This window comes from Adiantum capillus-veneris, chromosome 21, assembly GCF_014529385.1.
Source record: "Adiantum capillus-veneris isolate H3 chromosome 21, ASM1452938v2, whole genome shotgun sequence".
Lineage (NCBI taxonomy): Eukaryota > Viridiplantae > Streptophyta > Polypodiopsida > Polypodiales > Pteridaceae > Adiantum > Adiantum capillus-veneris.
Window position 1 is genome coordinate 143,945,574 of NC_140951.1, and position 11,646 is coordinate 143,957,219.

The window sequence follows — 11,646 nt, forward strand, 5'->3', positions numbered from 1 at the left end:
AACTCGCCGAAAAATAAAATCACTCGTCGCAAATCAAAATTTTCACGGCCAATCTAGAAGGGTATGCTGATGCAGATATGGCAGGTGACAAAGATACTCGAAGGAGCACTACTGGCTATGTCTTCACAGTTGGAGGCGCAACAGTAAGTTGGGCTTCAAAGCTGCAGAAAGTGGTCTCACTTTTTACCACGGAAGCAAAGTATGTAGCAATGACGGAGGCAAGCAAAGAAATTTTGTGGCTTCACAGATTCTTAGAAGAGCTTGGATTCAAACAAGACAATTGTGTCTTATACAGTGATAGCCAAAGCGCTATCCATCTTGCGAAGAACTCAGCCTTTCATTCAAGGACAAAGCACATTGAGGTCAGATATCACTTCATATGCACTCTTTTGGAAGAGGGACAACTAAAGCTAAGAAAGATGCATACAAGTGAAAATCCAACAGACATGTTTACAAAGGTGGTCAACAAGGAGACGTTGAGCTTTTGCTCATCTTCAATCAACATCCAAGGATAAGAAGCCAGGATGGAAAGCAATCACAGGTTTGGTTTGGAGATCAGTCTCCAAGTGGGAGATTGTTAAGTATGGAGCCTGATTTACCCCTTGTAATTTTCTGTGTTAAAAACGCACATTTGTAAGGCCCCCATTATGAGGAGAAGCCATCGTGCGTGAAGAAAAATAACTCACCGGAAAATAAAATCACTCACCAAAAATCAAAATTTTCATTTGGAATATTCCTTTTTGTCGGAATATTATGGCCGGACGGCGGTTGAAAAATGGTCGATCGTTTGACCGGTTGGTCGGTGGTCGGAAGTCAATGGCCGGTGGGCGGTGGCTGATTTCAAAGGAGGACTTGTCTTCTCAAGGGCGGCCACACATGGGCGGATTGGAGGGTCCGATCTGGACTTATCTACACAAGGGCGGCTACACATGGCTGCCTCTCATGAGAGAGGGCAGGCCTTTTGGCCTATAAAAGGAGGCCATTTCTACACACATTTCACAGTGTCAAGTTGATGCAACAAGGTGGGTGTGAGGTGATGAGAGTGAAGCAAAGCGGGAGCTCCAAAAGGGTATAATCCCTTTGTAACCTATTTCTTGTTTTGAAGTACTAAAGCCATTGAGTGGTTGCTTTTCCGTGGACGTAGCCCACATTAGGTGAACCACGTATATCGTGTGTACTCTCCCTCTCTACTCTATAATCTCTTGTGTGTGAATATTAGCTCTCTCCATTAAGTAATCTACTCAATTATCTACTAAGCTACGCCCTATTTCCTAACAGTAGTAAAGGTATCCACCATGAACAAGAATCATGCATTAGTTTTCTAATGATTGTAGGTGTCAGAATTGGAAATTATCAAAGTCCACTTAGGGCAACCAATAGTGGTTCATGTATGCTTTTCACCTGTGTGGAGGCCATGGTGGCTCGTTGAGGTTGATACATATATGGACCGATGAGTGTGTCCTCGAATCACCAATTGTGTTGGTTCACAACCATTGCCTTTAAGTAGTATTGTAGGTTTTGTACCATGGCAGAGTGGGGGGGGGAGTGGTGACGTATTGTGTGTCCCACATAGAAACACAGGGGGATATAACCTTTTCTTGCATGCACGTTGATGATGTAGACTTGATGTCTCATAGCACATAGGTATTCTTTTGGTATGGAATAAATCAGTTTGAATTTGACCCCTTTGTCGTTCATTTTAAGTGAATTCGATTTGAAGGTACCATACGATACAAAGGAGCTATCCAATGGTGCAATATTTAGGGTATAAAATTTTAAAATATATGGGTGAGCTCTATACTGGGCTATGGTGTGTGAAACACCCATCCTTCCCACACTAGGTGAGGATATTCTAAGTGGGCACTAGGCCCCCTTAAGTACTTAGTGCCCACCATCAAACATGGTAAGGACTTGTTGGGTATGTGACAATTAAGCCCCTTGGTTTCAGTCCGTTTTTTCTTTTCCTAAGGTAATTAATATATCTCTAAGGTTTTGCATATGCAATGAATGCATAACTCAAAATTACATTACTAACTTGTACGATAGTTTCGTTTGCCTTGATTGGTGGAGACATAGCATGTTCCGCAGGAGTTCTCGCGTTACTTGTACCAGCTACATGATCATTAGCGCCTTGGGCTCGAGCACGTTTTGGAGCCTTTTTTTTTTTACTACACTTAGGTTATATACCTATAACTTTAAATTAGTCAATTTCCATAGTCATTTCCTTGAGAACTAAGGTTATTTGTACATATAAGTAACTTTGTTATTTTTCTTGAATGTTACTTCACTAAAATTTTCTAGAGAGAGACTGTAATCGAATCCTCGACAATTTGGATTCACACTTAGTGTTACTGCACCACACCTAATTTTTATGTATAAAAAATATTCATAATCTTAATTAATTAAGAGTTAAGTGTGTAAACTACGAAATTGAAAGTTTAGACATGCATTACTCTTATGCATGACATTTCTAATACAATTCTAACTTCAATTTTTATACTTCAACTAAATTAATTTCTTAGTATTATTCAAATTACTAATTAATTTAATTAAAAAGAAAATTGATGAATGAAAATCTCATTACGCATAATAAGAGTGTGATGAGTACTCTTATGCATTAAGTTCCAATTAACTATGCATAAATTAATAGTTAGGCTATAATAACTAAGGAGAGTATAACACATACACACACACACATCCTTTCTAACGTTAATTAAATCTTACTAATCCACTAGAGAGATTAGAGTAACAAAGAACACACACACACATCCTTTTCTAAAGCTAATCGAGTCTTACTAATTCACTAGAGAGATTAGAGTAAGAGAAAACACACACACATCTTTTTCTAAAGCTAATTGAATCTTACTGATTCACTAGAGAGATTAGAGTAAGAGAGAATACACACACATCCTTTTCTAAATCTAATTAAATGTTTAAGTAACACTTACCTTACTAATCCACTATATTTTTTACTCTCTTAGTGGTTTGTGGAAGTCTTCTCTCTAATAGAAGCGATAGCACTTCGTGAGCATTCTAGAGGCAATCTCTATGTCCAAAGTGTAAGTATGGATGCTCTATTTATAGATGAAAAAAAACATCCAACTCTTTTTCCAAAACAAAAAATTGCTCTGAAATATATACCCGCGTTTTTCGTCTCCTTGTGGTACTCATCACCTTGTCCAATTTGTCATCGTCATAAACAGATAAGGCCACACAGCTCCCTTCATTAAGATTAGTCAAGACTAACCTTTCCTTTCCATGTGACTGTGTGTCCCAACTTTTCCCCTCCTATGTGAATCTTGGTGAGTCCATGTGCCTCCATGTGTACCTTTTGACTTTTTATTATTTTTTAATTTTAATGATAAATTACTTTACATTCTTAAGTTAAACTTTATAGTAGTAAGAGAAAAATCTACAATCGATAAATAAATCTCAACAAGTTAGTTAGTGTTTTGTATAGCTAAACATGTCAGAATTTTGTACCGTAAATTTTAAATTTTAGGTTTTCTCAGCCTACGGTTCATAATTTGAACTCAAATATCTTAAATAATGAGTGACGGTTGAGAAATTCAAATGTATAATAGTACTTGTATGAAATTCAAAAGTAGAGACCTTACAAATGCCTTGCTCTCTTGATTACGAGGTCAACAAAAAGCTGCACTAGCTTATGCATTGCATAGGATTGTTGCATTGCTTCTCAGCAATGACTAATTGCTCATTCTCACGATTCAAAATACCTATAGATGTTAACAACCATTCTACATGTAATGTGTATGTTACTAGCCATCTTGCAGAACTACTGAAGCAAATCGCTTTGTATGGGATGAGGGCCCTATGATCGTGCCATGGTACAAAGTTTATATGTACGCAACTCTATGATAGAGTTATAGAAGCAAAGATAATCATGGGCAAGAATGCTAGGGATGTAGTGCTAATACATGGATTGATTTCATCACGGCAAGCTCTTTGGGCCTTCCTTTTGAAATGAGACAACGGCAATTTTCCATAAAAGTTTCATTTGGAATGACTATCAACAAGGCATAGAGTCAAACACTTGGAATCTTGGGATTGTATATGGAATCACCTGTTTTTAGCCATTGATGGTTGTGTGTAAGCATGTCTCGTGTAAAATCCTCAAATGCTATCAAGGTTGTGGTTGACAATAGAAAGTTACAAATTCATGATGGGATTGTAACACCTTTTGCAAGGATTCTATATATAGTTTACAAAGAGGTGTTGCAATTGACAATCGGATGATCTTTGCATGTTGTTGCCTCCTTGAAATAGTAAATATTTGGCTTTGGTTCATTGCTTGACAAATCCTTACAAATCATGATATACAAATCTACTTACTGCTTTTGTTTTCTTTTCATGGTAGATGGGTACTCAATGTGCCATTGCATATCTTGCTGGTTGTGCACCTCAAAATGTTCGTTTTGATTTTGTGCATTCTTTAACATTGACTCTTGCTCTCATCATCACCATACACATTTTACTTTGGTATTTTTCAGATCCCTTTCGTTGGCATGGACTCGCAATTGTAGATATAATGGTTCATGTTTTAGGGTAACATATAGTCTTTTGTGTGTGTAGAATTAGCCTTACACTGTCTCAATGTAGGTGTGTCAACTAACAATTCGTATTCTCAATGTAGACAACGTTGCAAATTTTTGCATGTACTTTGGCCTTTATGAGTTATCATTGTACCTTGGGACATTGTCATCTTTTATGCTTGGTTATTACCATGTTTCGGTTCAACACAACGAGAATGGTGACCAGATAATTGACACAATTTGGTTTGTTGGCTTTCAGTTTCCTATCAATGCAATGCTCCATTGTATAGGTTTTGATGAGCAATACTGACTCACGGTTTTTACTCAAGTTGATACACCTCGCCATGTACGTCATCATCGGTAGAATTTGGACCTTGGACGTTTAGGTTGGTAATGGGACACTTATATGTCCTGGGACACTTTTGTCTCATGCTAAGTGACCATTTTTCTTGTATTATTTGAGGAGTTTCACAAAGAAACTTTCAATGTTATATATCCACAAAGTTGGCTTATGAGTTAAAAAAAACTTGACATTTTTCTTGGCTACTAGTTCCACCTTTAACCTTATTCTTGGAAAGCGATTCTTAACCTAAATTGTGTAAAAAATGTGTGTTGTTTTTTGTCTTTTTTCAAAGAATTGCACCTATAACACATGAAAACTCGTCTTCTTGAGATCTATAGTGTTGGAGATTGGTCTTAGTAGTTCTCAACATGTTTTCATGCTTCTAAGGAGAATCAAATGGATATTGTGAAAGCTATAGCCTAAGTACGATAATTTCCTAGTCCTTATATTTTGCCAAATTTTATAATTTCATGATTTTTTAGGACTTTAATAAAATCCAAACACAATTTCGATTATGCATTTGGGTTTCATAGCATGGAACTATTCTTCCTTGAGTTTTGGGGCACCCAGTACTCCATATAGTGAACTATACAAGCATGGTTGAGTTTTTTGATTCAACACAAATTAGAGCCATTCTACATTAACAATTTTAATCTTTGTGGAATTGCTAATTTAAATGGCCAACTATGCAAAATCTTGTAGCTTATATCCAAATCTAATCAAGATCTCTAAAGCTTTCTATATATTGAGCATTCTCTAGGGGATTGAAAAGTTCAAAATATAGAGCCCAATTTTTTCATGTTTGTTGTTTTAGTACATTTGTATTATGCACCAAATTTTTGACAGTGAAAGTTTTTTAATGTTTTTATAGTGTTACATGTGTATTTGTGAATATAAAGACCCATGCGGACCTAAGAAAACATGCACTTAGCAACACCAACAAGCATGGCTATGTAATATCTGATGAGATGTTAATAGAATGGAAAAAACATAACTTTTAAACCCATTTTCTTTGTCTGAAAACAGAATTGGTAAGGCTGAAAGAATGTCATGTGGTATGATCATTAACTCATTGAAGTTTATGAAAAAATTTACGATATGGTCTAGAAAATTGTTAGCCTTCTTAGGATGCAATTGGTTGCAAAAAAATATTGTTTTGAGTGAAATGCTATGGTATATCAACTTTGGAGGCTTACTAGGGCCAAGATTTGAGGAATTTTCAAAGCTGCTCATTTTTCTTATAAGTACCTGTATCTTAACTTCAAGCACAAGAAAATATTTTCCAAAAAAAAAGGATTTGTGTGAGTTTAAGGAAATTTTCCAAAACCCTGGATGGACACTTTTATGTCTTGTGAGGTTACCAACCTAGTGTTAGGGCATGTTATTCAATTGATGGGCTACATATGGATAGATCCAACGTGGATGCCATTCGAAGGTGATGCTAAAATCCTGACGTGGTATGATCACTAACTCATTGAAGTTCATGGGAAAAATTATGATATGGTCTAGAAAAATCATCAGATTTCTTAGTATGCAATTGATTGTAAAAAAATAATGTTTTGGGTGAAATGCTATGTTTCATCACCTTTGGAGGCTTACAATGACCAAATAGTGAGTAATTTTCAAAGTTGTTCATTTTTTCAATAAGTAGTGGTATCTTAGCTTCAAGCACAAGAAAGGAATTTTAAAAAATAATGGGTCTCATATGAGTTTGGAGATTTGTTTAAAAACCCTAAAAGGACAGTTCTATGTCATGTAAGGCTACCAACCTATTGTTAGAGTACATATTAGCATCTATAGAAGACTATGAATTTGATTTATTATGATGTTATAGTTTTTGAAAAATGTAATAGCAAGGATGCTTGGCGTCACTTGTATAACACCATCATTTTTACTTGAAATGGTTTTTTGATGTTTGGGTGTCCATGGTTATATAGACTACTGCTTGAGATATGATTTGAGTCACAATATCTTTATTGCTTGTAGTGATGAAGTGGCTAAGTGTTTAGACATGTGTAATGATAAGAACTCCCACGGTATGTTGATTGCCCGTAAAAAAGCACACAAAAACTTCTTCCATTGGCAGAGGCAATTGAAACTTTGCATGGAGGCCATGTAACGTCTATGTAATCGCTAAACCATCGCCTAGAGCATAAATATTCATGCCTTGTCTCTAGTGTAAGTATAGTCATAAGTAGGGTATTGTGAAGGATATCATGGAAGTTATGTTGGTATTTTGTACTCCCATCGAGTTTGTTTTTTTTGGAAACCATTGACCTTGAAATTTCATATAACATATAAATTTAATGTTCTTTTTGGCAGAGTAACTCACATTTTTATAGGTAAAAAATGCATTAAATTCGGCAAAATACTCAAAAACGAATAAAATGCATGTCAAAAAGCCACCCTAACTCCAATGATTAAGTTTGGATCCATCTTGCTCTTTGATCTCTCTCTCTCTCTCTCTCTCTCTCTCTCTCTCTCTCTCTCTCTCTCTCTCTCTCTCTCTCTCTCTCTCTCTATTTCCTATGCAAATTGTATGCAATGTTAAGTAATAAATAGGACGATCCTATGGAGGCAAGGCAAGATCTCCCTCAGCCTCCATTTCTCAAACTATCACCGAGCCTATTCAAAGCGGCTCCGCACCACACTCTTAATTGTGTCCTATGCATGGTGCTGGTGTACCTTATTGAATGAAGACCCTATATTGGCTAAGCTCCTTTCCCTATGCTCTACAACACACCACTTTTTAGCTCTACACAGTCGAATGCTCCATTATACCATCTCATGCCCTGTATTCCACTTCGCTCATTTCCATCACCTTGAATCCTACCTGGGTCACTTCCAACGTGGGTATAAGTGACACTCATAGCAGTAATGTCAGTACCTACCACCACTAGCATGGTGACTCTTGTAGTAACAATGAGATGGCAAAGGATTATCATTATTTCTTTTGGCTGGGAAGCATCCAAAGAAAAGCAAAACGAACCGGCAGATAGGCTGATGTGTAATGCTAATGCTCCTCAATGACAAAAATTATTTCCATTTGAAATAGAGCAATCGAAACACATTAGCTTTTGGCGGTTTTCTCTTTGCTCTCAAGTTGTTTTATATGTTTATGTATTCTATTCTCAAATGCAATTCTTTTGCCCCAGCTAGTCTGTACAATTTAATAGCATCCTAGTTGTGTTTGAATATTTTCAACTATAAGCTACTTCAATTTTAGGGGTGTTGCATCATGAAGGAACTCAACAATGTGGAGCCAAAGAGGTTGTTCTCATCCAAAGAGTCTACCAATGCAAAGGCTTTGCCAAAATACCCCTTATGTGAAAAGGAGGTCATTGAATTGTTTTGTTATGTTTTTTCATATATAAGGCATGTGACTTGGCTCATGTCATGTACACGGACTAGTGGTTGCATATCATCCAATTGAGGTTGATGTGTAACATTGTTTTTTGTAACTTTCATTGCACATTATATCACAAATGGGTAGACATTTTCTCACACATTATGTCAAAAATGGGTAGACATCTTCATTTTTCTCGGTCTCTTTTTAAGGCATGCCTGGATTCTTTTGCTCACTCCCAAGATGGTTGGTGCCTTACTTGCGTGATAGTGAATTGCGTGCATTCTTTGTCTAGTCGTACTCATTCAAGTTTTTAGCATGCCCCTTATGCATCGTTTTTTTTGTTTTGGTTGTGTCTAGCGTAACATTCAATGACCTAGTAACTTGTGTGTAGCGGAAAATAGCATGAACATAGTGAGCATTTCATTAGAATAAATTCCTCATGAGAATAACAAGAGTTCTTGGCTGGAGAGAGAAACAAAAAGTATAAAACCTAGTTAGATAGCATGAACAATACTTCAAAGGAGAGAGAAATTAAGCTATTGATAACTGTTGAGGACCAAATTTACATGGAGCCGGTCCCCCCTCCAAAAGGCTTTGTATTATGGTTTCTCCCATCAAGAGAGACATTTTACAATACAATTCTTTGTGTTCCTTCAATACTAGCTAGTGCAACGAAGATGGAAACTTCAAGCACAAGCAAAACACTTATTAAACACAACATCAATTCCCTCACGATCTTAGAACCAAGACCTCACACACCTTCGAAGATGGTGAGAGCTAGTGGGGTATGGGAGTAGATTGAGAGGAAGGAGGAGTAGTCTTACTAGAAAGATGTACATCTCCTCACATAATCACTCATATTAGCATAGCTTAGCTTAGTAATTAGCATGGTAGAGGAGATGAGCATGCATTGAAGCTTGGCTCTTGGTTGGATTTGCATCACAAAGCCAAGAGTTGTTGGTGTAGGCCTCCCTTCTCACAAGCTTGGAGTAAGGTGATAAGCTTTCCATTAAAGCTTGAGAAGGAGAGAGAGGGTTTTCTTACTCCACACATGGACTAGTGCGTGTGTGCGTGCAATAATGCCTTTAAAAATCAGCCCCCTCTCTCTCTTGGTCGACCCCTCTTGCTATTTGCTCATGCTCACACCCTCTTGGCCCATGCCAGGCTTAGCCAATGAAATTTAAGCAGCATAAGTGATAGCCTTCTGACATGTGTCCCCCTTTCCCCTTTTGTGAGAGCTTTAGGTAATTAATTAATGCAACTAAACTCTCATTGGACCCCTTTGTCTCCTGGCCAATGGGAATCAGGCAAGCCATTGGGCTGCTGAATGCTCATTGGACCCTTGGGAGACTGTCCAATAGTGTTCTAGAGAGCTTAATTATTATCGGTTCTTTTATTAAGTGTTTTTAAACTAGTTAAGCTAGATTAATCTAGCCTAATTCTCATTGGTCCACCTCCAAGGCATCCAATAGGATTCGAGTACACCTTGTGGGCATCTGGCCTAGGAGCTGACATGTGTCCCTCATTCCCTTTGTGTAAAGGGAGATTGTGTGAGTGTGTGTGTGTGTGTGTTTCTCTCTCATCTCCTACTTCTATTGCTCGTCCCCTCCTATGTAGGGATGCATAAAGACTTTTTGAGCACACACAAAGCATCCAATTTTCCTAGGCTTTTGACCTTTGGACACAACCTTTGAATTTTGGAACCTTAGCATTTTGGAAGTCTTAATGGGCTGAACCTTAGGGTCTTTTAAGCCCATCGTTGCACATTGCTCTTTTGAAGATGGCCCCCTTTTTGGATCCCCATTTTCCCTCCTTTGGATCCCTATTATGGCCGGTTTGCCAGCTTAACCAAAGCTTTTTCTCCCCTGGCACTTCCCCATATTAAATGATCAATTAACATGAGAAAATCATTTAGGAGAATTAGATATTAGTTATTATGACATTACCTCTCTCTTGAAATCATAGTCGTCCTTGACTATGGGGTAGAGAAGATAAAACATATTCATTAGTCCTTTTCCTAGTAGGTAGAGGATCCCTATGTTACCCTACGACATCGTTCCAGAATGGATGACTGGTCCATTTGGTGCTTGAGAGACTAAGCTGCCGCAAGCATGTCTGCACATTAGTCCTATCAATATTCCATAGTAGAGTGACAAGCTCTACTTGGTGTTTGGGAGACGTTGTCTCCGTGAACTTGATCTAAGCATGCATACTACTTCATTTTTGTGCACAATAAAGAAAAACAGAGTCTTATAAGACAAAAACTTTGTTCATTTTTAGCATTTGTACGTTTGCTTACTCTAGGGAAGCATTGTAAGCATTGACAAGGTTTAGGTTATCCTTTAATTGTATGCCTTGCATCCATGTAGCATCTTTAAAAGGATAATTCTTAAACTTAATAAGATATCATCAGATAGTCTTATCGCCTCTTAGTACCTTGTCTTCATGTCGGAGAATGGACTTGGGTCGCAACACCTCTTCTTGGTCCTCAATCTCCGGTGGGTCTTCAATAGTTGGTTCTTGAGGTGGCTCTCCTTTGTAAGGTTTTAGTAGGCTCACATGGAAAGCATTGTGTATGAGCCAATGGCTAGGCAACTTGAGTTGATAGGCCATCTTATTGATTGGCCTAAGAATCTGGAAGGGACCATAGTACCTTTTTGCTAACTTAGCATAGTACTTTTGGTGTCCCGTAGGATTCTTGCCTGTCGTGTGCCTTAATCGAGCCTTGGGAAATTTGAGTAAGACCCAGTCATTTTCTTTAAAGGCTCGGGCTCTTCTGTGCTTATGAGCAGCAACCTTTTGCCATTGCTGTGAGATAGAGATAACATCCTTAATCTTTTGGAAAGATCTTGTAGGTCTCGGTTATACTCATCTGCAGTGAAGATCTTCCCATGTACCTTAAGTAGCAGGGGACTTTTTGATCTTCCCTCAATTACCTCAAAAGGTGCTTTTCCCGTGGAAGTATGTACAATATTGTTGTAAGCATACTCCACTAAGGGTAAGTACTTCTCCCATTAGGATCTTTGATCTACTTCCGTTACATAGGCTTTTAGTAGATCAAGAATTATTAGGTTAGCTATTTCACTTTTGCCATTCGTTTGCGGGTGATAGACCGAAGATAAGTTTAGCCTTGTCCCTAAATTCTCAAAGAGACCCTTCCAAAAATTATTTGTCATTCTAAGATCTCTATCCGACACTATGGACATTGGCAAGGCATGGTACTTGAAGATTTGTGAAATGAAGAGGGTTGCCATTTGATGGGCTTTGATAGTCTTTTTGACAGGTATAAAATGAGCTTGTTTACTGAACCTGTCTACTATCTTCCATATTCCCATGGATAGACTTAGGCAATCCAAAGATAAAATCCATGGATATGCTATCCCATGGTGAATTAGGGATTG